The 12,127-nt window shown below is 31.9% G+C and overlaps 4 non-coding genes across 4 annotated transcripts; all 4 read left to right on the top strand.

Moving 5' to 3' along the window:
* Window positions 1-5,747: 5,747 nt before the first annotated feature.
* On the top strand, window positions 5,748-5,819 carry TRNAG-UCC (transfer RNA glycine (anticodon UCC)). Its single transcript has one exon. It is a non-coding gene; the product is annotated as a tRNA-Gly (tRNA).
* Window positions 5,820-7,941: 2,122 nt separating this feature from the next.
* On the top strand, window positions 7,942-8,013 carry TRNAG-UCC (transfer RNA glycine (anticodon UCC)). The gene has a single exon. It is a non-coding gene; the product is annotated as a tRNA-Gly (tRNA).
* Window positions 8,014-9,768: 1,755 nt separating this feature from the next.
* Window positions 9,769-9,840, top strand: TRNAG-UCC (transfer RNA glycine (anticodon UCC)). The gene has a single exon. It is a non-coding gene; the product is annotated as a tRNA-Gly (tRNA).
* A 1,598-nt stretch (window positions 9,841-11,438) lies between these two features.
* Window positions 11,439-11,510, top strand: TRNAG-UCC (transfer RNA glycine (anticodon UCC)). Its single transcript has one exon. It is a non-coding gene; the product is annotated as a tRNA-Gly (tRNA).
* Window positions 11,511-12,127: the final 617 nt, after the last annotated feature.

Below are 12,127 nucleotides of genomic sequence, written 5' to 3' on the forward strand. Positions count from 1 at the left end.
GAGTATATTCATATTTTTGTAACAATAATCCATGCTCCAATCAATCCACTTGTCAAGAAATATCCTTGGTCAAATATAGTCCATGTGGTACGTCAGCACAAAATCAAATCTGAACTAAAATGACCACTCGGTAGAGCGTATAAACTCCCCCTAAAATCAAATCAAGTTGTACCTCAAGTTGTTTCAAAGTTGTGCTCGATTATGCATTTGTACGTTATGTACTATCTTGAGCTCTCACTGTGACCATATAATAGTTTGCAGAAAAAGTAATTTCGCATTTTTCGTTTTATTTCAATGCTTTATAAAAAGTGTTGCAATCATTTGATTTAAATCAAGTATACCGCTTTCTACTCGATAACTTGTTGCCAATGGAAATCCAACTTCATAATGCCCTTCTCTTAAAAAGTCCTTGTCCCTAATAGCAAAAAACTCGGACAACCAATTTTCACAGGCCTCTATTTAGGCCAAATGTTCACCCCCAAACGTGTTGACCATTTTACAGGAGCAGGTGTGAGTCACTTGGTCCCAGGACTGAAATATAGGATGGATACATAAAAACTCTCCTTGAGATCTCTCGGAGCTTCTGGCGAGTCATTAAAGATGTGTGCCCCCTGGCGTTATTTTGATTTCTCCTATTCACCAATGCTGGGCGCTTCAGTTCGATCGCCAGCTTCAAACGGTCGAGTTGTGCACAGTAGAGAGCAGAATTGAGCGGGGGAAAAATTCACTGTCAGTGCCGTCAGGAATTTGGAAACGTCGGGGAGGAAGAAGGGATCTGTCAAAAAGGGCAAATTAGAATTAAAGTACACAGCGCAAGTCCCCAAGTCCATTATGACTGTGTATTGACATATTACACTGTTAGGAACAACGCCTTCATGAGAGACAACTTTCTGGATTTTTGAGACCTCAACATGTGGCTGTCCTTCTCTCCAGATACGAATCCCTTGGGCTACTCAATCTAGGTGCACCTGGAGGAGATGGTGTGTGCTACTCCTCAAAGGAGTGTTCAGTCTCTTTAGGCTTCCATCAAGAAGGAGTGGACCAAGCTGGAGTCTGACTGTAGACTACATAGCTAAGATCTGCAAGGTATATATTCCTCGTATTGAGACAATTATTAGAATTTAGGACTCACATATTGAATAAAAGTTGTTCCAAGCACAAAATTGAAATGATTTTGTTAAGTAAATGCCCTCACAAAACCTCTCGTTCGAATTTTACTCTTGAAAAATTGAAAATAATAAAATGTGTAGCAATAGAAAAGATTCTTAACTCCTCCAAATTTGCTTCTGTCATTTCAAAAATAAAATATAAATCATTATATTAATAATTTCTTGGCAGTGGAGAATGTAAAGATGTAATTTCTCTAATATCAATATTTGAATAGACAAAATATTAATTAACAATATTCAACTGAAGACCCCCCGAATAGATAAAATATATATAAATGTGTTGGTTTTTTTTTTACCTGGGGCTTTTAAAGATACATACTTCCTACTGTGGGAATGGAAGAATATTATTTTATCAATTTATGGAGGTATTTAGTCTGTATATTATGTGGCTATGATGAATTCGTGACTCATTAAACTATTAGTAAAGGGATAAAAATGTAAACTCTAAGGACTCTAATCTATTAAGGGGGGCAGAGGTTAATTATAGTTATTAAATGAAACACTATTCTATAATTATGCATATTATAACATCATCGTAATTTCATATTCCGAGTAGATGTGTATCTAATTGAAACAAGGGCATGCTATAAATAATGGTGAAAGGTTGCGTTATAACATATATGTAAGTTCCGTAATTAACATCATGCTTAAACTAGGGGTGTACCAAAGTATCGGAATTGTCCCATATATTTGGATTATATCGTGAGTTGTTGAAAAAGTCCGTAACAGTAGGAGTTGGGTTGAGCGTTTTACTCTGAAACCATTAAGTAACCTTTTCACTAAATATTAATTAGTATGTTTGTTGATTACTATTGTTTATAAGAGAACAGAAGTCGAATTCATATTTTCTGAGTGATGTCGAGTCTTCAGTATCCGTGCCGGGTCCACTAAAAAAGACACAAGTCAGGACTAAAGCACTTGTTTATACATATTTTCATAAAAGCCAACCAGAAATTTATTGACTCCTGAGCACGGAGAGTGATTAACTTTTTAAAATTATAATTTATTAACAACTAATTAAGATTGATAAATTTATATATGATTTTTCCTATCCGTAATTAATAAAAAGTTAGACATTAAAAAAAAAGAAGTAAACAATCTTGTTATTTGTTCATGAAATTCTTTTATAAATAATTACTAAGGAATTGTAATCGGTATCGGAATCGTCCATAAAGATAATGTTGAAACCAGTTGTATATTTAGTATCGGTACATTCCTAGTTTAAGTTCGTGTGGTGTACAGATGTGGGTTTCAAAACGTGGACTCTCGAGCCTCCTGTTAGAAGGTGGTGTGGGGTCCACGTGTATGAAGAAAATTCCAAGGTACCCTTCACGGACCTCCGGATGGTACTAACAGCTATGAAAAAGTCGTTACCGAATCGATTTAGTGGTGTCCTCCTTGATTTTCTTCTCTAAGCTGAACAGGAAATCCAGATACCTCTTTAAAATGTCCCTTCCACTTCCTGCTTTCTTGGAGAGATCTTCTACATCACTTTTCATTTTGAGCACCTTGAAAACCAGCACTTCACAATGTCCATAATCCTAACCACCATCTAGGAGATCTGAGATGCACTGCCTTTTGGCTTCTTGCACATGAAATGACTGAACTGGAATGTCAAAAAATAATTTCTAAACCTTACTTAACAGTCCTCGTATTGATTTCCAACTCTGTAGACTTGAGTTTTGTTGTGGAAGGTTCAATTGAGTCGATGAATTAGATAAGAAAAGATACAGAGGAAACAACTGCCCAATGTCAATTTAACAACTATATAAACACATTTTGATAGGGTACATATATTAACTCCAAACATGAACTATTTTATAAGACTTGTTTGGAATTTGGTTATGATTAATGTTGAATTGGTCATTGAAAGATTTCTTAATCAGTCTTTACACACCCACCCCGTGTCCCTATTAGTCATTTTTTTTAGTATAATCTTTTTTATCATTCATTATTCCTAAGGTCCGATTAGTCTGTCCTACGGTCCTAGACAGCGTTTAATTTTCTTACTTCTATTTAGGACTGAAATAAGAATTGATTTTAAGTACAACTTCTAATACTAGATGAAGTATCATACATAGTATATCTTAAATACCAAGCACGCGTAGGTTTACTGATTTTATATAGGAGTTGTAATTGTTTGCCAAAGAAAATACTCTGATATCATAATTGAGGAGTATCGACGATGATTTGAATCCAGAACTGCTAGTTCAATAGTTCTGCTCTAAACAAAATCTTGTATTTCTTCCGCCAATCCATGTATTTATAACATCAATATAACTTTGAATACTAAAAATGATATCTTCATTTATATTGTTTCCATATTTTGACTTCGAAAAAGCAGGGAAATTTAAGACGGAGCATATACCAATATTCAGTCCAAAAATATTTGTCTTTGAAATGAAGGGAGCAGCATATGAGTTTCTTTTGAGAATTCCCTACTCTTCTATTTGAAAAATATTACAACAAATAGATCTGTGATGTTTTTTTTATATCAAACAAGTTGTTTTCATACTATTATTATAGAAACAATATATAATAATATGTTTAGAATATTTATAAAAACGGTTTAAAGTCAGATCCATCGCCAAACTTCAGTCTTATGGGGGATTTATTCTATATGCCCTATCTATCATTCCGACATGGTCGGTTATATTTATGTTAATGAAATAGTATTTACATTATTTTTTAAATCCAAAATATTCCAATGTAAGACTTGGAGCTTACTCCCTCTTTAAAAATTCAAATACATCTATTTATTTATATCATTCATCAAGGTTTTTATGAAGTACAACAAAAGAATTACATTTAGTTGTCCTTGGTTATTATTAATAGAAAAAGGTGAGCCTCTGAGGTTTCGTTGACTTTTTAAATTTCCGCTCATCCATATATTTAGTAAATTGTACTACTGTAAATCCTTCATTTAAAATTAGTTATCCCACGTTTGGTTGGAACTGGTACAAAATCGCATTAAACATATAACCATCTCTTAGTAACTGCATCAATTAGAGCGTACCTTGCCAAGAATTAACGTATTAAAAATTGATAATAATTGTGGATCTAACTTGATAATTGACTACATAAGGATTCCTAAACCCAATGATTGACTCTGTATTCAATTTATAAGTAATTAATGTGGAGATAACTGGTAGGAAGTACATACCTATTATGAACTAGGAATGATTCTATTAATTATAGTTTATTTTGAGCAATGTGCTGCGAGCTGAATTTTGCTGCGTGAGTACTTGCGAGTTTAAAATAAAAAACACTCGAGGAATTACTAGCTATACTCCTAGCTTGCTAAATACTCTTTATTCGCCTTTACTTACTTATAACACTTTTTGTTGGCTAAAAAACTCGTCACTCAGAAAAATCATATTTCTTAAATAATTATTGAAACAATGTATTTTTTAAATCCTTGCTCGGAATCATAGCTGCCTTGCAATCAAACTTTTCTATTCGAGGCCCAGATAACTTATTTTTAAGGGAGATAATTATAACTTGATAGTTCTGAAGTATTATTGATAAAATAATTTAATGCAACTTCATGAATGAATTCCCGTTGGTGTGGGATTCAGGTCTTGCTGTTGACACCAGAATATTTTATATTTTTGTTACAAATACTCTAAATTGCACTATTTCTAAGTATAAATTTTAAGGTATACGCCAAACGAATGTTTAGCGAGTATAGTGAATAGCAGATTTGAACATTCGAATTTATGTTTAATAGCGGCCCTCCCTCATATATATAGAAATAATCATTAATCTATATTAATACAGACAATATTGTCGCATCCATATTGGTCTGAGGAGGACTTTTGAGTGTGTGCTTAATAAACTACGTAGACTTAATACATTCTAACAAAGATTACTTTTAAAAAGAACTGGGATTTAGAGTACACATTTAATAAAAGTCGCCTCTGGGAAAATATAAATTCAGAATTTAAAATAGAAAGGATTTAAAAGATTTATATCCTATTATGGCCTTGAAAAAGAAAAATAGAGAATCCCTAGTTTTGGGAGTTCCGAGTTTTTGAAGAGTTTTAAGGAGTTGGCAAGTTCCAGGGTTTCTCAGCTTTCTATGCCCACGAGACGAGTTTTTTATTTATTTACTTGATAAAACTCGATTAATAATGTACGAGTTTTCCTCGGGGCACATCACTAACTGGGATGATCTATCATACCGTAGATCAACTTGCTTTATTTTTAGGCTTAGTGAATTTCTAGTATTGTAGTACTAATAACAAAAAATAGTATGTTCCTATAGGAGTGAGGTGTTACACGTAGTAGGAGTCGTTTGAAACATCGGAGTAATCATAGACAGTAAGGAGTTTGGACTAAGTATTTAATCAATCCGATTAAATCATCTACCCTCGTTTAAATACTCTATTAAGCCGTTAAATGAAGTGATTTTAAAAGAAAAGGTAAGTAGAAATCCAATTATTTGTGTAAGTATATCTATCAAAATACCTGAATCATTTTGAAAGACTGAAAATTTTAGCGTAACGTTTTCGATTGGATGTTAAATAGTATTTCAATAAGTATTTATATTTGTGTTGTAAAATTTATTATAAGAAGGCGTCGGTGGTATAATGGTCAGCATAGCTGCCTTCCAAGCAGTTGATCCGGGTTCGATTCCCGGCCGACGCAGCTACTTTTATTTATTGTCTCATATTTGAAGATTATTTCCCCAATATATTAATTTTGTGGAATTGTTTATGGTTTCTAAAAGCATAAGTTAAAACAAAGACTGTTTGTATTAAACTTGAAAACATTAAATTTTAATTTATAATATATTAGTGAAAAATATTTATATATGTATACTTAATAACTCTTTGTAATTCTATTTTAACTTGGTAATCTTATAATTTAAGGTTTTTGTAAAGATTAAATGCATTTACTAAGACACATGCTGTGGCTCAACATTATAGCAATCTTGAACAAAAATCATGGAAAGAAAAAACTCCTAATTTATTCGTTTAATTCATATATACTACATACGGCTCAATATTACATATCGGAGTCAATTATAAGCTTATTATTCAAATATCTGGGATGTGTAAAAACACTCAAGAGCTTAGGTTATATTTTAAGACCTTTATTTGATTTAAGGGACTTATATTGACTCCCCATTCAAATGCAATCTATCAATTTATCATTATTTTGTTGAAACAATCAATTTTGGGTACTTTAATTGGTGCAATTTGTGACGAACCCATGGGCTTACAATAATAGCTTCTTAATATATATTGACAAATATTTGTAGTAGAATACAAATGTGGACTCAATTTTGGGGTTGACATGTCTCATTTACTAATCATTATTACTATTATTATTTTGTTTTCAGTTAAGAGACGTATTTGAGTTGAATTTTGTCAGAATGTTTCAATAACTCTTTGATTTCCAGAGAAATAGACTCAAAATTTATCTATCAATGCCTGAAAATATGCTATTTTGCTTCCTCTGTTAGAGAGCAAAGAGAATGTAGGAGGGATATCTATATTCAGTGATGTAAATCTTGTGAATTTTTTAGCTCATCGATGTTTTTTGGGATTGGTAATCTTAAGAAGGATTTTTTTTTCTTCTTAGCAGTTGGCATTATTATTTAATTCCTGAGTAGCAAACATCCTTTTCTAAATAGATTAAATTATGTTCTAAATCAGAGTAATGGATTATTCTATATACCTTGTTCAAAACATGATTGAACATTCGTCTGTGCTCCTAAAAGAGGGAACTTACCCCTGGGGATTTGGTGCGGAGTTATAATTTGAATGTCCTTTTTAATGTCTATGGTCTATGTTCATAATTCTAAAACACAGCTGACGTACAAAAAAGTGTTGAGCAAAACATTCAAATTAAGTATTTTAAAACATAGAGGGTGCTTCTAATAACTTTATTTTTTAGTTGTTATTGTAATAATTATAATTTATTAGCATATTATTATAAATTTAGAGATGTCAATAGGATGTTATTTTATGAAGAATATCAATATTGTATTCCAATTTCTTAAATTTGAATAGAATTTTATTTAGCCTTTAAAATATTAATGATGGATTGGGCGGCGATTTTCCTGACTAATATCAATTCAATAATGATTGATTCTTATTTTGAATAAGATTTGTGAGTATGGTCCGAACTTTGGTCCCTTGAATTCTCTCTCTTTAATATTTTCTCGCATGATATAGTTTTATACCTGCATAACCTTTTGAATTTAATTAGTATGAATTTATATTTTGATGCATACATCCTTTATATACAACCCTTAAATAAGGATGTCATTTTTGTAAAGAAAAAATTAGCGCGAGGATAAGGCGGGAGTGAGACATATGGTACTGCTTAATTAAGACATAGTTTAGGTCCTTAAAGTACAGAAAGTTGTCCCTGAACTTTTATTATCCCTAAGGTAGCACTTTCGGATCCAGAAGTTCAAGGTAAGCATCTGCATGAAGCCGCTCCTTGCTTTCTACAAAGATGTGAGGGTAAACTTCACCTGTACTAGCCACTGGACTTTTTTGTTCTGAATACATGTATCACTGAAGTTGAGATATTGTATGGATGCTAGTTTGTGATGTAGTGGCTGTTCTGCTTATTCAGATTGGCTCAACTCTGAAAATGTTTTCGTCAGAGATAGATGTCTTACTGTCCTCTATCTCAATATGTTTCTTTTGAGAATAAAACACATTTAATATGGAGAGATAATTTTAAATGTAAGAGGAATAATGGTCTGAAATAAGTTATATAAATTTCTGACTATTGTCTTTACTGGTATGAAGCGTCGGTGGTATAATGGTCAGCATAGCTGCCTTCCAAGCAGTTGATCCGGGTTCGATTCCCGGCCGACGCATATTTTTCCTTTCTTTAAGGGTATTTTTTAAACAAATTAAATTTAGTTAGTTCAATTGATGCAATAAATTATATAATTTTAATGGGTTTTTTATTCAGTTAAAATTGAAGTTCCTTGTGGATGACTACAAACAGAAATAACTGTTGATTATATTTGTATTCTTCGACAAATTATCGTCCATTCCTATCAACAAACTATTCTTATTAGCCTTTTGGGTGTGCTGCAAATTGCACTACTTTCGAATAGCCAAAATTGATCGTCACAATGAAAGAACGAGAACTTAATATATTTTATGCATGAGAGGGGCTGCATTGATGCCAATATTATTGGCTGTAACTGATATAATTGAGTCGAGTATGAACCATAGGAGTCATAGCTTCCCCCTCCCCTCTTTTGAAGATTTTTTAATAGATTTTGCAATAAGAAAATCATCCTGGGCAAAAAAAAATAATATTATAATTGATAGTCTCTTCCAAATAGTTAAAGGGTAAAAGTTTTTTCTCTTGTAAAGAAAATTTCTTTATCAAATTTGGCATTGTTACAATAACATTCGGTCATAATTGTCAACAAAGCCCCTCTTACCTTTTTGAATTCAAAGAAAAAAACCTTAGTCAGGCTAATCCTACGAGAACCTCCTTTATATCGTCATCTTGATATAATTTGACCTCCCCACGTGGAAATACATTATACATTCCGAGTGTGGTGACGTCAAGGTCGCTTGCAGTGGGTTTTTTTCTGGGAGGAAGCAGGGGTGTGACTAGCTTTGTGGCGGTCCATATCTAGCCTGTGACTAACATCATATTTCATCCCAATGTATTTGCACTTAAAATAAGAAAATAAATTAACCCTTAAATGAATTATAAAGCGCATATACATCATAGAAAGAAAAAAAAACACCTTTTTATATCATATTTAACTAAAAATCTTAATTTAAAAAAAATAATTAAAAAATCGTTATTTTACTTCTATAAAACGTGTTTCACGTGTCTGTTACAAAAAATTTCAGGCCAAAAAACAAGCACAAAATTTAAGGGCTACTCTAAGCAAAAGAGGATCACTTCCTCATTGGGAACTTTTTATGAAAGGTGTTACTGGTAAATTAAAAAGCTTTCTAAAATCATAGTGTCCATTAAAAGTATTTTAGGTTTTTCGTTAAAATAGTTAATTGACAGTAGGTCAAACACAAGACGACTCATCAGTAGATCTTTGGGCTTTATTCCTTCATCCATTTTAATAACCACAATTAATCTATAATTTGGCTTTAAAACTTGGGCCTTCTGCCTCCTTTGACAGGTACGAAAAGGAAAAATCCACGACTTTTCCCCAAAAACTCTTTCAAATCTTTGTCATCCCAACTTTTCTTAAACCCATTGATATAAAAGACAAATTGAAAATAAAATAAATTTCAAAAAATTGGTACATTGAATTTTTTAGGGAAGACGAAATTTTTCCAATGTTAACCATCATAATTCGGCAAAAGTGGAGAGCTAATGGTCCCTATAGTTCTGAAGCCACCTAGGACCGATCCATCCACTTGTTCATTATATTTTACCTCTGTTGATATTAATATTTCTTCCCATTTTTCTAGGTGCCATGATGACGGAAACAATAAAGAATAAAACTGGGGTGGGGGAGGTTGTGCATAGTTGGAATCGGTGCCTTTTTTGGTGCAGTTGTAAAATTTGTACCCAAATTTACGGAAATAAGTTTTATGTATTTTTAATATTTGTCCTTACTTTTTATGAAACATAAAAAGCGTCGGTGGTATAATGGTCAGCATAGCTGCCTTCCAAGCAGTTGATCCGGGTTCGATTCCCGGCCGACGCATATTTTTCCTTTCTTTAAGGGTTTTTTTAAACAAATTTAATTTCCTTAGTTCAATTGATACAATAATGAGTCAGTCATTATGAGTCAAATTTATATGCAAAGGAATATTCAGACAAATTTCTACAAACCATATTAGATTAACAAATCCAATATTTCATTGGAAATCTTTTTTTTTTTTTTTTTTGCACCTGAAAAAAACGAAAGTACAATTTTCACTGATTTCTTTTCATGTCCATCACTTTGTTGATTTTGAATAAATTTAGAAAACGTCCTTATTTTTATAATTATTTTGTGAGACTCTGGTGACTTTGATTTTTAACTCAACCCCCTATCTAGTCTCCTTGAGCTCCAATTTTTTTTTTCAATGCTTGGGTATACATAAAATAAGACCCCGCCCCCCATATACTCTGTCTTAGCCTTCAAGTTTTAGGTTCAAATGAGGCTTACATGCAAAGTTTCAGCCCCCAAGCGTCCTAACGTTGTAGGCACCCATAAAGGAAACACAAACTGTATTATAAATTTGGTTGTTTTAATAAGAGGTTTTATTCACTTAAACTCATAAAACATACACTCCCTTTATTCTAGTTAAATTTTTAAAAATTATTATTCAATGCTAAAGTCTTTATGGAGGAGAAAGGGTCATATTTACCGGTGATGCTAATTGCTACATAAATATACTGACAAGTAATATAACTCTGGGAAATTGAACTCTATAATGTTCCAGAGAATACTAGAGTTTTGTATTTTTTTTATTAAAATAGTTCAAAATGATACATCTATGGAAAATTATTCAATTATTGCATTAATCCCATCCCAAGTACTGTAAATCCATCATTTAAAATTATTCATCTCATTTTTTTGGTTGTAACTTATACAATTTGCTTATAGGAGATGCAATTTGTAGAGCACATATATATGGTTAAAAAAATTAGAGGGTCTTCATAAACTTACCTCCACCCCGTTTGGGCTAAAGACGCCATTGCCTATGTATAACTATGTCAATATCAAAATATTAGGACAAAATATATCGAGATTTTTTTTCCTTTTCTTGTTATTTATTGTTAAGATTGTTAGTGTGTTGACAAACCACATTTGAGCTCTTACAATGATTTTCTTCTAACTTTAAATTCAGTGACAACTTGATGCACACGGGATCGTTAATCGTCGAGACGGATTTGCATTTATTATTTATATTGAAAGTTTTAATTTTGAGACTCATAAGATCTCATTTAAATGGTGCATTATAATTTTTAGTAGATTCATAGCCTCAGTCTATGAGAATGCCGATTTAAAAAAAAAATGATTTGGGCTATCTGCATGAATGACTCATTGGATAGATGGTGATTAATAGCCCGCTGGTGCAGATGTCTGTGAATGATGGATGATCTATTCTATGATCTGTCAAACATGAATCCCGTTATGTTCATAACAATTTGTCTATGTTCATTAAGTCATTGACCATGATTTAATGCGATGAAGCAATAAACTTTTTAAGTTGTTATTCAAACTCAAAAAAGCAAAATTGATCTTTAGTTACAATCATTATACGTTTAGATTAATATATATTAAGCTTACTTTTTTTCTAAAGCTGTAATCAAGCGTCGGTGGTATAATGGTCAGCATAGCTGCCTTCCAAGCAGTTGATCCGGGTTCGATTCCCGGCCGACGCAATTTTTTATTTTATTTTACATAGATAAATATTTTATTCAATTGTAGAGATTAATAATTTCATTGGTTGTTAATATGGATATAGGAAAGTGTGCAATGGGATTACTCGCCAGGCAGAAAATTTGCCTTTATTTATTTAATATAAAAAAATGTGGTCTTTAAAAAACTTATTGAGCATTGGCTCAACAACTTTTTTTAAATCTTGTCATTTTAATGTAATTTAATTTGAATATATTTACTCTGGTATGTTAATGCTGATTTGAAGGGATTATTTAGTGTGTATTGGAAGACGTCCTAAAACCATGAAATATGATTATGTATTGATCTCAGAGACTGTTCTAAAGCCTCTTATAAATAATGACTTAAATAATTCACCCCTTATGTAAATATAATTTGTCAAATGTTACATAAAAAATAATAATTTTACTCTTTATTTTACTCCATTTTAGGATCTTAATGTTAATATTTTAACAACATAAAATGGAGAAATTTTTCTATAAATCTTGATGAAACTCCATCACATCCCTTTAAGAATAAAGAAAGACTTAACATCTCCATTGAATACTAATTGATGTCAATGATAAATAGTCATATTTGAATATAATTAAAGTAATATGTA

The sequence above is a fragment of the Lepeophtheirus salmonis genome, chromosome 9 (assembly GCF_016086655.4).
Source record: "Lepeophtheirus salmonis chromosome 9, UVic_Lsal_1.4, whole genome shotgun sequence".
Lineage (NCBI taxonomy): Eukaryota > Metazoa > Arthropoda > Copepoda > Siphonostomatoida > Caligidae > Lepeophtheirus > Lepeophtheirus salmonis.